General features: G+C 46.4%; 1 protein-coding gene across 6 annotated transcripts in view; it reads right to left on the bottom strand.

Annotated features, from left to right (window-relative positions):
* KIF1A (kinesin family member 1A) overlaps positions 1 to 14,513 on the bottom strand; it is a 210,751-nt gene extending 196,238 nt beyond the window's left edge. For all 6 annotated transcript variants that reach the window (XM_074190741.1, XM_074190736.1, XM_074190739.1 and 3 more), the window contains exon 1: positions 14,440 to 14,513. The gene's annotated coding sequence lies outside the window, so the exon portion shown is untranslated. The remainder of the gene's footprint in view (positions 1 to 14,439) is intronic.
* Between the last annotated feature and the right edge of the window lie 326 nt (positions 14,514 to 14,839).

Raw genomic sequence — 14,839 nt, 5'->3', positions numbered from 1 at the left:
GAGGCTCCTTGAAATCTAACCCAGAATGGGTTCCAGCCTAAGTTCTTTGTCATTTTCAGGTTATTAAACTTGTAAAGCAGGAGAATATTGGAAATATAATTTGCCAAGATTTTATTTTGTCATATAATTTATAGATACATTTTTGACATTTTCAAGGAAAGACATGAACTCCCTCTAAATAAGGGGATTTGCCCTACTGCTTCTCTGTTTCTTTCCATTAGGACCCTTAGTCCTCCCAACACCATATCCCTAGTCCATGAAGATGTTAATCCATCTAGCTTTGGAGTTAGGAGTCACTCTGAGTCACCTGTCTTAATTGAGGAGTAAGTCTGTGTGTGTGTGTGTGTGTGTGTGTGTGTGTGTGTGTGTGTGTGTGTATGTGTGTGGTCCACTGCAACTAGCTATTATTTCCATACCAGAAAATCTGGCCATGCACCTGAGCAATATTGCTATAGGCTCTGTTTCCTTATGGGTCTATCCTCCATCAGCTCCAAACTCCCTTCTTTGGCCACTACTCCTCAATGAAGGTTATCTCTGAACATAGACAGTCCTTGGGGGCAGGAATGGTTTCACTTTTTGCCTTTCTATCTCCAATGCCTATCACACATCATGGTTCATAGTAAGCACTTAATACTTTCAGATACATTAGTTAACTTCATTAAAAGGACATTCCATCCCAGTCTACAGATTTTTAATCTCAGAGTGAGAAATGTCCTTTAAAATTAAAAGGCTTTTTTTCTTTCATCTTTGGGCCTCAGTTTCCTTCTCTGAAAAATTAGAATGATCCTTAAAGTCCCTACTGGTCCAAATAGTCTATGTTTTATGATCTATAATTAAAATAAAAAGTCACAAAATTGGTGGTTTTAAAATGAGAATGTAATATGGTAGGAATATGTTTGCTAATTAGAGTCTGGTGGGAAGTTTGCTAGAACTATTGGATTCCAAGAAGGAAGATACAATTGGCATACCCCAGTGTAGGGGAGGTCAGGCTTGATTCATCAATAAATTAAGTAAGAACTCCAATGTGAAGGCAAGGCAGTCATGGGAGAATTTAAAGCAGTGCCTCCTAACCTGTGGGCCACAGAGTTCTCAGGGACAGTGGGGTTATTGCAAGGAGCCTATAAATCTATGTATGAATCAATGCCTCAATCTCTAGATAGATAGATAGATAGATAGATAGATAGATAGATAGATAGATAGATAGATTAGATAGATAGAGATAGAGATAGAGATAGAGATAGAGATAGAGATAGAGATAGAGATAGAGATAGAGATAGAGATAGAGATAGAGATAGAGATAGAGATAGAGATATATATCCTGTAAATCTTTGCAATGCTTAGATGAGAAGTCCAGTTCTGGATTTACATACAATGTTCCAATCCTAATGACTCAAACACAAATACATCCTTGGTTTGTGCCTTGTCTTGAGATATAATCTGGGAACATCAGAACCAACTCCTGTTTAGATCTCTCCAGATATGTTCAAGGGGACTCCTGTACAAGTACTTGAGGTTTTTTCACATCTCAGAAAAAAAAGATGAAAGAAAAAGAGAGAAAACTAAAGGAAGTAAGGAAGGAAGGGAGGGAGGGAGGGAGGGAGGAAGGAAGGAAGGAAGGAAGGAAGGAAGGAAGGAAGGAAGGAAGGAAGGAAGGAAGGAAGGAAGGAAGGAAGGAAGGAAGGAGGGAGGGAGGGAGGGAGGGAGGAGGGAGGAAAAGAAGGAAGAAATTCTAATACAAAGGATTCACAAAAGCTCACATACAATCAAGACAGTCCCACTTTTCTTTCCAGTGAATGCCATTTTCCCTCAAAGAACTCTAAAAGCCTCCAGATATATCAACACCCTATGCTTATGATCCCCCTGGAAGGGAAAGACACTTAGAGCTGTGCACATCAGTCTTTCATTGTGTGGTGTCCCCCATGTCCTTTTAGGAGATGTTGCAGTCTTGATGTAGAATGTGGAGATAGTTGGTCCTTTAGACTCACACGTGACTTATGCCAAGGTTGGTGACTGTTCCCCTCCATCTCTACTGCCCCCCCCACATTATCCAGTGGAAATCTTAGCCAGGGAAGAACTGTCATTTCATTTACATAGACTTTTTACATTTACATTTCATTTACATAGTCTTTTTTGTTTTTCTCCTGAAGGTAACGAGCCAGAGATGAAGCTCCATTATGAAAAAGATGATCCTGGTACCCGAGGCAGGCTTTGGGGACAAGGCAACAAAAGCAGGACATGAGACAGAACAGACCTGAGATGAGTTTACTAAGGATTTCTAGCAGCTTTAAGGTTTGCAAAGAGCTTTACAAACATTATCTTATTTGATCCTCACAACAGCCCCAGGAGATCGATGCCATTATTATTCCCATTTTCTAGATGACAGAACTGAGGCAGTCAGAAGTGAAGTGCCTTTTCCCAGAACCACACAGCCAAGGAGTGTGAGAGGGAGGATTCTCACTCAACGCAATGTTTCTGTTGGTTTTTATCAAAGTGCTAATGAAGTTCAAACCACTATTTCAATTCCCTAGGTGGGCCAATTAGCTTTGTTCTGCTGACCCCTGACCCCAGTCAAACATCCTCACCTGGTAATAGGCTTACAAGGTGTCAAAGTTGGAAGGTACCCCTGAAATTATTTAGTCCAGCTTCCTTGTGTTATAGATGAAGAGACTGAAGCCCAGGAAAAGAAAATGATTCATCCAAGGTCACCCAAATCCCGAGAGGCAGAGCTGCAGCAGGTGGCACCAGTTCCAAAATGGAATCAGCCCTCAGTAAGTGACTGGCTCTATGAGAATCATTTCCTCCCAGGAAAATCTCTCTGTCAATTAAGTCATTGCTATTATAGTGAACTACACGTATGAGTTCCAGATTTTCTCTGGCTTCCTCCAAGGCTAGCAGGTATTAATGCAAACCCTACCATTGTTGTGCCTTTCTCCTTTCATGCCCTCCTCCTCCTAGTCTCTCTTCTCCCCACCCCCAAATCTGAGAGGTTTCTCTCTCAGCCTGCATTCACAGGCCCTTCCCTTACAAAAACAAGAGGAGAACTCTCTCCTCAGGAAGCTTTCAAAATATCTCTGGCTGTGTCACAGCATCATTATTCTTAATAGACAATGATTCCGGACAGATCAGCGATTGCCATTGTTAGCAAAAGCCCTTTCTGATAAGAAAAAAATTGGCTGAGAGCAGTTAATGAGCTGTAATGGCTCTGCATCTCTCCAGGGACTTGTCCGCTCTCACCTGGCAGGGGAGGCAGGCTCAAAACCCCAGGACCATGGAGGAGCTGGCATAGCTGGGGAAGAAAGAGTGGGGAGAGAGAGAGTGAGAGAGCAAGAGAGCAAGAGAGCAAGAGAGAGAGAGATAGAGAGAGAGAGAGAGAGAGAGAGAGAGAGAGAGAGAAGGGACAGAGGCAGAGGGAAAGGAAAAGAGATAGAGAGGTAGAGAGACACAGAAAGAGAGACAGAGAGAGAGAGAGAGGCAGAGAAGGCAGAAATGGACAGGTTAGTAAGAAAGAAGCAGAGACAGAGGGATGGGGCAGAAACAAATATGGGGGTGGTAAAGAGAGAGAGAGACACATAGAGATAGAAACTGAGAATTAGAGATAGGAACAGAGGGATACAGAAACAGAGAAAGAGCCATAGAGACAGAGGATTAGGGACAGAGACAGAAATAGAGATAGAGAGACACAGAGATAGAGAAGCACAGAAAGAAATCAAGAGATAAAGAAGGCAAAGATGAACAGAGAACTAGAAATAAACAGAGAGACACAGAGTCCCAGTAGGACTGAGAGACAGAAAAGAAAGAGACACAGAGAGTTAGAATGGTCAAGGAAGACAAAGAGATGGAGATAGAGAAGCATAGACAAAAGAATAGAGAAATAGAAAGAGAGGAGAGAGAGAAATCAGAGAAAGGCAGACTGAGATAGAGGTAGAGACATCAAAATAGAGGCAGGCAAGCAGCACATACATAGAGACAAAGACAGTGACATGTAGTGACAGTAAAAGAGAGAAAGGGTAACAGGGACAGAAGAGAAAAAGAAAGAACAGAAGTAGAGAAAAGGGAAAAAAAGCAAAAACAGCAAAGAGGAAGGGAAAAAGAGAGGACAGATGAAAAACAGGAAGACAAGCCAAAGAAGGAAGAAAGAAGGGGACCAGGAGGAGAGCCAGAGTCAACAAAAGAAAAGGAAGGGGGGCAGTTAGGTGGTGCAGTGGATAAAGCACCAGCCCTGGAGTTAGGAGGACCTGAGTTCAAATCCAACCTCATAATTACCTAGCTGAGTGACCTTGGGCAAATTACTTAACCTCATTGCCTTAAATAATTTTTTTAAAAAAGGAAAGAAAAGGGAGGAAGGGAGCTTGGTACCATTTGCAGTGCCTCAAGTGGCTGCCCTGAGCTCTGGCCATGGGGACCAGAGGGGTTGGTTTGCCTCTTCTGTGTCCTGCTGTCACCTCCTCAATGTCCTTAACTGTGGGCCAGTCCCCACTTCCTAGTCCTTGTGGGTGAGATAGCATACATGTATGCAGAGGTTTGGGAACATGGTTGTGATGGGTTATTGGAATTTGATCTTCTGGGCTTTCCAGGGTGGGAGTGGCCTCCCTGGGTATGCTCCCTTCTACAGATGACATAGCTGGGGTCTCTGAAATTTGCTCTGTCTCTTTGTGGACAACCCAGTGATGAGGTTCTGAACCTAACTGGGCTGATACTCAGTGGACGAGCACACCATCATCCTCAGGTCAGCATCCCCCAGTTAGATTCCCTGGGGTTGCCTTCTGGAATTGGAGTCCAGGGTCACTTCTAAACCATGGAGATGATTTTGGTGTCACATAAATGAAATCCTGAGTAGGGAGGAGGGAATTTTCCTTCTTTTGAGACTGTAACTAATTACAAAAACCATCTGCTGGCAGATCAATGTCCCTTATGCAGAGATCCGCAGTGTCACAGGGGTTTGATGCTATCAGCACCATCTTATCCACAAATAACCCTAATCCTTCTCTCTATAGAGAAACCACTCCTGGATTGAGGCTCTGCCCTGGATCTGCTCCATGACGGTGGAGGATGCCTTTGGTGAGTATAATCTCCTTGTTTTGCCCTTTTGCCTTACATTAATGATGAGAGTAGTCTTAGACAAAACCTATACCCAGAGGCAAGTAACTGGAATAACAGGTAAATAAATGCCCTGGACTTAAAACCAGAAAAAAAAAAGCCAGAAAATCTAAGTATGAATCTTGTCACAGATACTTACTGACTGTGTGACCTGGATAAGTCACTTAACCTCTCTCAGCCTCAGTTTCTTTATCTGAAAAAATGGGGGATAATAACATATTACTCCCAGGGTTGTTGTGAGTATAAAATGAGATAATACATACAAAATGGTATGCAACCCTTGAAACACTAAATAAATGCTTTCTGTTATTATTATTCTTAATTAAGATTATCATTAGCTAATATTATTATACCCTTCAAGGATTCATGGGATTAAAACACAAGTCTTGTTGGAGCAGTGGTAACATTTTGCTCTACTCAAATGAAAGATTATTTGAAAAAAAAAGAAGTCTGATTTTAAATGCAATAGGTTCTTGCGGTCTCTACATCTCTCAGATGATTGTAATAATATGGCTTTTTAAATTTATTTAAGGCAATGGGGTTAAGCGACATGCTCAAGGTCACAAGCTAGGCAATTAAGTTTTTGAGGCTGGGATTTGAACGCAGGTCCTCCCAACTCCAAGGCTGGCACTATCCACTCTGCTGCCTAGCTGCCCTATGATGGTTTTCTATGGAAGACCATTGCAAAAATCTCCGTGGGTGGGTAGACAGATGTTGAGTTCTTCTTTTGGCAGATTTTCTTTGGCATAAATAAAGTCTGAAACTCCCCTACCCCACCATTGTTTTCCTGTGCTCTTTTCTGATATCCCTCCTCAGGCTCTAGAATATGCCAGCCCTTCCTGGTCAAGATCAATAAATGAGGCAAGACTTTGGCTTAACTATCTACACAGAAAAAACCAAGTGGATGAGGAATACCTATTATCCAGACTAGGCCAAGTATCTAGCTAGAAAGCCTACAGAGTTTGTGGTTTTAACTAACATTTCTTTAGTATAGTAAGGTCTGTAAAACACTTCTTCCTGACAAACTCTTAATGGGGTGAAGGATAGATGATATTACTATTTCCATTTTATGGAAGATAAACTGAGTTTGAGTGGAAATGAGTGACTGATCCAAGATCATACAACTCCTGTTTCTGAGGCAGAATTTGAACTAGCTTATCCGTCAGAATACAGATCTGGACATATATTATCATTGGACAATAAGGTGACTTAGCTTTAAATAAAGAGTAGGAATTTGACAAGCAAGTCAAATAATCATGACATCTTGGGATACTAAGCTCCTCCTTTGCTCACTTATTCTATAAATATTCACCTGAGTGCAAGGTGATGGGCTGAGCACTGGAGAAGGATATCGCCAGAAGCAAGGATGTAGCTGTGGGACATGGAAGCTCAGAGAATGACTTTTCCAAGGTCATACAATGTCTCAGGGCAAACACTACAATGCTTCCCTAAGCCCAGTAAGACAGGGACAGAGGGACAGAGACAGAAACAGAGACAGAGAAAAACTGAGAGAGATAGAAAAGGCAGAGATGGACAGAACTAGAGAGACACAGAGAGAGATAGAGACACTGCTTTCTTAGGTGGAGGTATAGTAGAGATCAAGGGCTAGGTTTGTAATTAGGAAGACTCACATTCAAACCCTGAATCAGTTAGTTTCTAGTTGTATGACCCTGAGGAAAATACTCAAACAATGTCAGCCTCAGTTTTCCCATCTTTACAAAAGGAATAACAATCACATCAGAGTGGGTGTGAAGATCAAACAAGCTAGCATAGAATACACTTTATAAACATTACTGTGCTATACAAATGCAATCATCAACATCATATTATCGGCCACGAAGGAAGCAGGATGATCACCAACATAAACCTTTTCATTGGAGTGAAGACAATGAGATGAACAGGAAAAGAACCAAGAGCATCTGACCCATCAACACACCTGGGGATTGAGGATGCCATGAGGCTGGTGCCAAGACAACATTCCTGTTGGCTGGTAGGGCTCCCTCAGAGAAGACTTCAGACAAGAGACAACCAGGTAAGAGGTAGAGGGGCGGCAGAGCACAGCCCAGTCAACACCCAGCCCTTCACCTCGAGCTGGAAAGTCAACCTGAAATTTGCAGAATCCTGATCCCCTAGTCCTAATCTCACCACACAATCCTGCAGTGGAGAGTTTTGTCTCTGCCCTTGGTGGAACTGGGCAGGATCCCACCTCTGATATTTACACCTGCATGACTGTGGACCAGTCACTAAATCTCACTGGACCTCAGTTTCCTGGACTCTAAAAGAGGGCAAGTGCAAAATGACCTCTGTGGTCCCTAAACCCTGGGCTTTTTCTTTTTCATGATCACTTCCTAGTACGCCCTGAGGACGATGACCACCACAGAACTATAGAATTTCATTTAAAAAGGATCTCAGCAGTTTAAATAGAGCCCAGGCTTCAAAATTCCCTTCAATAACATGATCTCCACCAGGGATCATCCTTGGAAAGTCACTCCATCCCCAAGCAGTCTAGTCTCTTCTACTGTAGCAGCACTTGTCATTTGTAAATTCTTTCTGATATCCAACCTGAATAAACCCGTTTGCAGCTCTTCCCACAGTTCCTAGTTCAGCTCTCTGATACAAAATAGAATAAATCAGATTTCTGACATCACAGCCTGCCCAGTACTTAATAGTGCCTCTTCTGTTTCCTCAGTCTTCTTTTCATTAGGAAAATATACTGAAGGGTTGCTCTCAGCCCACCTAGAAAACGGCAGCCCATAGTACCTGGGACAGCTCCCAGTTGGTACACTATTCATTTAGCGACTTGCACACAAAGTGGAAGGGCATCCATTCCCTGGGAGCATGATGCAATGACTTTTTGTTTAGCAGTACACAAGACAGGTCCTGATACACCCAGATGCGCATGTACCTAATGCATGAGCTCACACACACACACACACACACACACACACACACACACACACACACATACAGACATCTGGGATTAACCAGCAATGAAGGGAAGTCAGATTTACTGCCCTCATCGGATTACCTCCCCCTGAAGGCTCTGAATCTTGGCCACATGACCCAGGCAGCCCTGAAGGTATGGAGACTTGCACCATTATGGTGCAAATCAATCCCAAATCAATTGTTTGATGCATTAAGTGGGATGCAAGTGGCCAGCAGATACCCACCCCCCCATGTCCCGGTTTTCATTTCCCAGAGGGAAACTTAGTGGAGGAGAAGGGAGGGGTGGCCAGCTGCTGACCTAAGGAGGGAACAGGGTGGAGAGAGCTCTGAGCTTGGAGTCAGTGGATTAGGGCTCTTATTCTAGCTCTGCCAGCTGTGGAATCCTAGACCATCCTCTTTAGGCCTCAGTTTCCTTGTGTATTTGATGAGATTCCCTGATGTCTAAAGCCACTTTTAATTCTACCATCCAATGATTCTCAAGGACCAGTTGCTGAGATCTTTCACATAAATCTAATGACCATACACTTCCCTGGAGTGATCCCAAGACAGTTTCCTAAACCAGTCTCTACATTAAACTCAGAATCTCAACACCAGTGGCACACAGCATTATTAGGAAGTCTGATAATATATTCTTTTTTTTAAGGTTTTTGCAAGACAAACAGGGTTAAGTGGCTTGCCCAAGGCCACACAGCTAGGTAATTATTAAAGTGTCTGAGATCAAATTTGAACCCAGGTACTCCTGACTCCAGGGCCGGTGCTTTATCCACTCCGCCACCTAGCTGCCCCAAATATTAACGTTTTCATCATTTTATTTGCTGAGTAATGAAGTGCCTTTCAAAACTGTTGGACCAATTCACATTTCCATCAGTAGTGCATGTCTTTTCTAAAATCTCTAATACATAGACCATTCTGGGTCTTTAAAATTCACTTTTTCTTTTAGGGTTTTTTTTTTTTGGTAAAGCGATGGGGTTAAGTGGCTTGCCCAAGGCCACACAGCTAGGTAATTATTAAGTGTCTGATACCAGATTTGAACCCAGGTCCTCCTGACTCCAGGGCCGGTGCTTTATCCACTACGCCACCCCCCCACTACACCACCCAGCCACCCCTTGATAATATATTCTTTAAGAATATTTGTGAGCATAACTCTGGTTCATGGGATGAGATTTAGAGCTGGGACAGACAGTAGGAGTCATCTAACGGAATGTCCCCCGGCCATCTGCAGATGAGGAAAATAGAACTCACGCGGGAAAAGAGACAAGAATTTGAACCCAAGTTTCTGATCCCAGATTCAGGTCTTTCTTACTATTGGATGATGAGAAAAACTGCTCTGAGGATTTGAAAGAAGCAGAAAAAACAATCCCTGCCTGTCATTCATATGACATTCAAGGCCTTTTGTGATTGTCCTTGGTGCCTACCCTTGTGGTCTCATAGAACATTCCTCTCTTATCATGGAACTACCCTCTGATACCAGACTCCCTTCCCCAAGCCCTGTGGTTCCCTGCTTTTGTGTATTCTTCCTCCTGAATGTAAGGAGTAATTCTGTCCAACCTTCAAGGCTCAGCTCAAACAGTTTCTTCCAAGTAGAAATGATCTTAAATTCCTTTGGACTGAATTGATGATTTCTTTTAATGCTAGATCTGAAATGAAAAATTCAACTCTGCTTAACTTCTAGTGACTAATCCCCAGGGCTGTTGTGAGGATTAAATAAGATACCAAGGTAATTCACTTCTATACTGTCTGGCTCAGTCTCTCCATCTGTAAAATAGAGATAATAGGAACAACTATTTCACAAGATTATTGTGAAGGTCAAATGAAAATGACCCATGTAAAGATTCACACACATAAACCCTTGGAGTGATACTCTGTAAGAGCAATGACTTAATTGATAGGGAGATTTTTCAGGGTGGAGATGATTCTCACAGAGCCAGGGAGCTTGATGACCTTGGGTGAGTCATTTTTCTTTCCCTGGCTTTGATCTCTTCATCTCGGATAAATATTCTCAATGATGACTTCCATTTTTGACATTCTAAGATGTCTGACTAGGGCCAGGGCTATAAAATGTAAAGTATTTTGCAAATCTTATGATGCTACATAAATATTAGCTGTTGTCGAATTGGCTGGACCATAGAGAGAGTAAGGAGGAGTGAAGGGCAATAAACCTAGCAAGGAAGACAAGAATCAGACTTGGAAGGTTTTCAATGGCCTAATCAATTTGATTCTAGAAGCAATCAGGGACCCCTGGATCTTGAACAAATGAACAAATGAAGGAAGAAAAGAATGAATGAAATACCTAAATAATAAAAGCCAGAGAGAAAGAGAGAGAGAGAGAGAGAGAGAGTCACATAGTATGATGTATGATCTAAATACAAAATACTGAGGGCATGTATTAGAGCGACACAATCACTAAGGAATAGGATGAGTCAGAGAAAATTTGGGGGAAAAGGGTGAATCTTAGCAGCTATTGGTTCATTTTTTTGGAAAAAAAAATCTGGGTTGTGTGGACTTAGAGGTCTCCATCTCTAAGGACAATTTCTCTGCTGTCTTAGACTCTGAATTTCTAGTAGGCTAATTCAGGATCTGTGTAAGTCTTTCTGTTCTGAGCCTGGTAAAGTGAGGAGAGAGAAGCATTTGATGAATGCTCTTTCACCGGATATTTTCTGCAGAAACAAACCTGGAAGGAAGGGGGAGATGGATTATTCTGGGAGGAACTGAGCTCTAATGACCATGCCCACCCCACCCCCTAACCCAGGAAATGACAGATAGCAGGAATGACATCAGAGCTGGGGTGGCATGAAAGTGTTCCTCTGATGACTAAGACAGTGTACTCAATTAATTGAAGGGAGACAGAGCTAGGAAGCCCAGGGTGTCCTGACCCTCATCGCCTTCATCAGTAGATCCTTAAAGGTCAGAATACTCTCTCAAATGTCCTTAACATATCTGAACAAAGCAAATTTCCAGCAATACTGACCACTGAGTCTTCACTCTGGTTATTCCCTAGGTTATTCTAAGGTTCTCGAATTCCCTAAATTCCCAACACCAGACCAGGTTTACAGTAGAAAGAGACTATTTGGGAAGGGTTCCCTCTCTTTACTTGACTAGTGTTTTCCTTATAGATCCACTGACATTCCAAAGAAGCATCTTTCTGGATCTCAGCTCATTTATTTATAAAATGAGTATCCTTCTGGTATGAAATCTCTGATAATGAAGAGTTTTTTGAATTCCTTAACTGTTAATGCCCTCCCTTCCCCTTCCCAATTTGCTTTATATTTAATTATGTAATATATATTCTGCATACTTTTTTATATGGACATATCTTGCTGGAAAGGAAGGGCAGGGATTGTCCAATTTTTGTTCTGATATCACCATTGTTTAAGAATTGTTTGCTGATTGAATGATCTAATAATTGCTATCAGATGGCTGGTTTGTCTCTTCTGCCATGGAAAAGTCAGAGAAGAAGATAAGCCAGTGGTTACTCAAACAAAGGGGGATCCATGCCATGGGAATTCAGCCCTTCAGAATTCAGAAGAAGCCAGTTTTAGGGGCAGATAGGTGGCACAGAGGATAGAGCAGCAATCCTGGAGTCAAGAGGACCTAAATTCAAATCTGACTCCAGACACTTGATACTTACTAGCTGTGTGACTTTGGGCAAATCACCTAACCCCATTGCCTTGCCAAAAAAAAAAAAAAGAAGCCAGATTTAGAGTCAGAAGGACTCTCAGCCATCACCTCCTTCAGCTCATTCATTTTACAGAGGAATCATCTGAGACCCAAAGTAACACAGTAAATGACATACAATGAAGGTCCCCAAGTCCTCTAACCCCAAATATAGTGTATTTTTTCCTCTCCTCACCCCACAGGATTTACCAATGATATGATTAAAGATAGCTGATATTTCCATAGACTTGGAAAGCTCTGAAAAGGACTCTGTATCTATTATCTTATTTGCTCTTTAAAGGAATCTCATAAAATATATTCTACAAAAGTTATTTTGCCCATTTTATGGATGAAGAAGCTGAGGCTCAGAGAGGTTAAAGGACTTGCCTACAGTGCTACAATTAGTAAGTCTCAGGGGCAGAATTCAAATCAACATCTTGTATCTATGGAATATATCCTAACCCTTTTCTGAAGGGAAAAGGGGGGGGGGAGTGAGAAGGATCTCTTGATTGAGTTCAAAGTTCTCACACTGTGGAAACTAAGGTGCCCTATGTATTCCCACTTAAAATCTTGGGTGCATATTAGGGGTGGAAGGTAACTCAAAGAATAGCTAATACACACACACACACACACACACACACACACACACTCATTCATCTTTACAGGGAGACAGAGTAGTGACTTGTCCAAGGTCCTAGAGGTTAAAAACTGCCATGCCTGAGTTTGAAGCTATGTCCTTGGATTATAAGTCTCCTACACCAGGCTGCCCCTACTCTTCTCTTTTTACCTGTTCATGTGTGAAACCGCTGATGACGGGAAGGGAAGGAAAGGAAGGGCTGCCTCTAGGCTGAGGAGGCAATCAACTGCCAGTGGTTCCCTGGAAATGTGGCTTGAGCTTCCCCCTTGCCTTTCAGGGTTGGTTTTCTGCTGTGAGTCTCTCTGTTCAACCCCCGCTCTAAAAGGACTGGTTCTGCAGTCCATTTGTACAGTCAGCTGACTGAAGGGAGGGAGGCTGAGAGCAGTCATTCAGGCCAGGGAAAGATGTCGGCTTTTCGCTCTCCCTAAAACCATTGGTGGTGAGGAGTCCCCTGTCTTGGCCAACGGTTTTGCAGTAGATTCTCATCTCTCTGATGCAAACCGGGTGGCCTAAGACTGAAAGGAGACAGATGGTCCCAGACAGCCTCTCAAGGTCCTGTCCAGTGTCTGACAGATCTCGGAGTCAAGGCAAAGGGGGGTGTCAGGAATTAGGGGGAGGCCACGTTTGTCGCTAGGCAAGGGCTCCTAGCCACCCCAGCACTGCCCATCTGTTTTCTCAAAGTCCCCGGAAGAAGGAAGAAACAGTCATTGGGGAAAGTCAGGGAAGTTCTCCTTTGAAAGGTGGGCAGCGATATCCTGGGTGGGGGCCCTAGGAACGGCAGGGGGGTCATTCTGACCTTCCTGGCTCAGCTCAAACACTCTGGAGGATTAGGGCTCATCCATAAGCTGCTCATGTGGCATCATTTATTCTGTTCAGAGCAAGACACAAGCAAATACTCCCAATGGAAAGAGAGAGCGAGACCTGTGGGGAGGGGGGAGAGAGAGATCGGAGAGACAGACAGATAGAAACAGAAAGAGCCAGACAGAAACACCTGGGGGGGGGGGGGGATAGGGAGAGGCAGAGGTAGAGGAGAGACAGACACAGTCAGACAGGAGAAAGGGAGGGAGAAAGGAAAGAGAAAGAGAGGACAGAGGGAGAGGCAGGGATGGGGGAGAGAAAGAAGGAAGGCAAAGAAGAAAGCAGAAGCAGCTGGATAATCCGTCCCTTGATGCAAGAAATGACTCAGTGCAGCCTCTAGCAAAATGGCCGACCCCGGAGCACCATCTTCAGACCCAAAGCCAGACGCTCCGGCGGCCCCTTCCCATGCCTAGTGCCCGTTTTTAAGCACGCCGCTTCCTCTCCATCTTTGCAAGCAGCTGCCATTGTGCCATCGCCCCCCCCCCCCCCCGCCTTGCGTCCCTGCAGGTCCCGCGCCCGAGGGTGGCTGGCAGCGGCCGCCACCCAGATGCTCCTGGCGCTCGCTCCATCCTCCCTCTAGCTCAGCCTCAGCCCGCAGCATCCTTGACCCTCTCAAGCCCCCGGGCTCCGGCTGCGGCTTCATCCGCCGAAGGCGGGCATCGCCGCAGCCCAGGGCCGTGCCGAGCATCACCCAAGGGGGCTGGGGCTGGCATGGGGGGGGGGGCAGGGAGCGGCAGCGGCTGGCTCCGAGCCGGGCAGCCCCTCGCTGGCGGAGGCCTGTGACTCGGCACTCTGCTCGGCCTCGGCCTGCCTCCTGGCGCAGGGTGGTGCCCGGGGGCTCCCCGGCGGGGCCCGGCCCGGCCCGGGGAGCCCGGCTCCTCTGGCCCCCCGGGGGACCAGTCCCGGGGCTCCTGGGGCTGGGGGAGGGGAGCGGGGGCAGCCCGGCGGGCCGCGCCCCTCGGGGCCAAGATGCTGGGGGCCGGGCCCGGGGCGCCGCTGCGCGTGTCCCCCCGCCCCGCGTGGGGCAGCTCCCCGGGGCCATCGCACCGCCGCATCCCCGTCCTCGCCCCGGCCACTCCCTGCACAGCCGGGCCCGCAGAGGGGGCGCCGCGTCCGCTCCCCGCCCCGGGCCTCGGCACAAAGACCCCGCGCCCCGCGCCCCGCCTCACGGCTCTGCCGGCCCGAGCCGGGGGGCCCCCGAGGCCGCGGAGACCCCGCCGCCCCCCGGGCCGCTCCCGCGCGCTCACCGCCCGCCGCCGGTCCCTGCGCCGCATCGGGGACAGCTCCGGAGCCCGCGGGCCGCCTGCGCCCCCGCCGCCGCCGCTCGTGACTGTGTCTCTGCGGGGCCGCGGCCGCCGCCCCCCGCCCCGCCCCGCCCCGCCCCCGGCCGCCGGTTGGCTGCGCCGCCCGCCCGGCCCCGCCCCGCCCCGCCCCGCCCCGGCGGCGCGGGCATGGGGGCGGCGGGGGACCGGCCGTGACGTCACTGCTCCCCGGAGCCGCCTCGGGGCGCTGCCCGGGCCGGGAGGGGTCCCGGACCCGCCGCTCCCGCACGGGTGGCCGCGCCTGGGGCGCACGGCCGGGGCCACCCACCTGCGCCTGCAGCACCGCGGGCGCCCGGCGTGCCCCGAGGGTGGGCACGGAGAGACA

This window comes from Macrotis lagotis, chromosome 6 (genome assembly GCF_037893015.1).
Source record: "Macrotis lagotis isolate mMagLag1 chromosome 6, bilby.v1.9.chrom.fasta, whole genome shotgun sequence".
NCBI lineage: Eukaryota > Metazoa > Chordata > Mammalia > Peramelemorphia > Peramelidae > Macrotis > Macrotis lagotis.
Note: the sequence above shows the minus strand (reverse complement) of the source record. Positions and strands in the feature narration are given on the sequence as shown.